The following is a 2,830-nucleotide window of genomic DNA, read 5'->3' as shown; positions in this document are numbered from 1 at the left end:
TCTCTCTCTCTCTCTCTCTCTCCCTCCCTCCCAGCATAGCAGCAAGCGAGGCAACTCACCAGGGGCGATCGTGTGAATTCCGCCTCATTATGGTTATTAAAAAGACATGAATCGTCTCAACTTACGTGCCATGCCGAGAGAGCAGGGGAATCATTGACGGGACCACCGACATTCAGGGAACACAACACGCCCCACAGTTTCTTTTTTCTTCTTTCTTTTTCTTCCTTCCTTTTTTCCACCCTCATCCCGTTTGGTTTCATTTTCCTTTCGTTTCGTTTCACTCATTTTTTTTTCGTTTCGCCATCTTTTAAAAACTAAAATTTGAGCGTGGGTGTTTTTGAATCCTGAATGTTGAATTCTGCGTCTTTTCCTGTCAATGATTTATTTTCTCAACTTCTCTCACACACCCCTCCTCTCTTTTCGACATTTTTAGTCTCCCCTTCTTGAGTCTGTTGGTTTTCTGTTTCGAGGAATTTCTCAGATAACTTTTTAAAAAAAGTTGTTAGAATTGAAGAGAGGAAATCTAAATATTATGTCTTTCACTGTTTTGTTTTGTTTTGCTTTGTTTTGTTATGGTACTAGCCAATTAAACACCAATTGCAAGCCATGCTGCCATTTGCCTGATATCTATTCATTCTCGTATCACATCTCTTGAAATGCAACTGAGTACATTAATTGTTCTAAATTTTATCCCGTTGTAATGTGCTTTCTTATCAGCGTTTCTACTCTTTCTAGTGAAAATATTTTCCGTCCTTTTCTGATTGTATAACGGGTAGGAGGCACTACTAAAAATATGGCTAAAAACAACAACAAACAAACAAACAAACAAACAAAAACACGTAAACCCCCCCCCAAACAAAAGCAACTCCCAATTCCCCCACCCCCACCCAAAAAAACCCCCCAACAAACAAAAACAGAAAATAACTATCCAAAAACGAAGAGATCCAAAGTGGATTTCCTAGTTTTTCCAAACGTCAGATATAACGCTTTGAAAACTGATCAAGTTAGACATAACGTTACATCTATTCGCTGTTTAAATAATCAATTTGATAGAATTGTTTCTGATGCGTCAGCTAATTAAAAAAACAACCCATGTATCAGTATGAAGATTCTTCTAATTATAGTCGAAAATGCCGTAAAACTCCAATGAATGAATCAATCAAGCCAATTATGTGATTCTTTTATATCGACTCCCCGTTGACACCGATATATAACATAAGTTGACTTGTCGGGCCACAAAGTGACTTTTTGTACATTACGGAAATCATAACGTTATACAAATATGGTCCAAAGAACTTGAAGAATCAAAACGTTCCCCCAAAGCAAACAATTTGTCTCGAAGCGATGGAGGTGGAGGGTCCTTATCGTCTAGCCATGCAATGCTTCGTATATGTACAGGGCGTTATATAGTCCAGCAGTTATATAAGAACAAGCTATCTCTCTCTCTGCTCCCCTCCTTGACTCCCGTTCCATCTGCCCCTTCTCTCACTTTTTCTCTTTTGCTCTCTCTCTCTCTTTCTCTCTCTCTCTCTTTTTTAAAAAATCTCTCTCTCTCTCTAACAGTCAGTGTTTTCTATTACTGTGTGTGTGTGTGTGTGTGTATTTGTGTGTGTGTGTGTGTGTGTGAGAGAGAGAGAGAGAGAAAAAAAAAAAAGAGAGAGAGAGAGAGAGAGAGAGAAAGAGAGAGTCTGTGTGTGGGTGTGTGTTTGTCTGCATATGTATGTGCCTACCCCTAGCTATGTGGCCTCCGTCTGTCTGTCTGTCTGTTAAAGTCATAGTTTTGGATTACATAGCATTGCCAATAGTATCTGGTCATACTTTAAAGTAAAGTCACATTTCAACACAGAAACAATGAAAGATGAACCCCCTGCACTCAAAGTTTGACTTCTAATATTTTAACAAAGGACGCTGAATTAATCAAATACTGTAAATCTCATTGTCTGAACTCTGTCATTAACTTCAACTACATTTGATAAAGATTTGAACAACGTGAAACATTAAGAGAAAACACAGCAGCACTTTGTTTTTGTGGGGTCTAGAAGTTAATCTATGTTGACGTCCAAACCCGTAGGTTTCCAAAACAACACAGGCGTAATTACCGTCTGGGATCTCAAATTTCAGAAAAATAATTTTCAACAACTTTCTTTATGGGGTATGAATGAAAAAGGAAAGGGGCGTTTTGGGGAAAAAAGGGGAATATTACTGGGGAAAAAGGGGGGCGGGGCGGGGTCACAAGCTGTCACACAGAAATATAATAATTCAAAAACGTAACGCTTTCATCAATTTTTCACTTGAGGAATTTCACGAGAGACGTAAATAAATATGTATAGGAAATGCTTACTCATCATCATTCACCCCTTTCTGTTTTAACACTTTTCCTTTCACGTGGGCGTACAGAAAGCTCAGTAGATGCGATGCTGGACTACAGTGGAAATGGCACAAGTTTGAATCTGAGTACGATGCTCTTGGGCAGACTATCAGAGATGGACTTTTAATTCGAAGATTCCACCTTTTCAGACCCATATCATTCATTAGCTTCATGTGCAGCAAACTCACTGCTCTCATAGGAAACATGCGTCAGAGTACAACGCACATGTATACATAATATAATACATGTACTTGAAAACATGCATCCTCCCTTACATCCTTAGCCAACCTACAACAGAGAGTCATCCTGGCTTCCAGCGAGTGGATACAACACTAGACACTAGTCTCTCGCCTCCTCGGGGCACACAGGGGGTTATGGGAAGCTGACTCGCTAAGGCGCCACCTATGACCAGCTTTAGGCAACACGGGAGGTTTACTAGACACGACATTTTTTTTTTGAAAG

This window comes from Aplysia californica, unplaced genomic scaffold (genome assembly GCF_000002075.1).
Source record: "Aplysia californica isolate F4 #8 unplaced genomic scaffold, AplCal3.0 scaffold00082, whole genome shotgun sequence".
Taxonomy (NCBI): Eukaryota; Metazoa; Mollusca; class Gastropoda; order Aplysiida; family Aplysiidae; genus Aplysia; species Aplysia californica.
Note: the sequence above shows the minus strand (reverse complement) of the source record.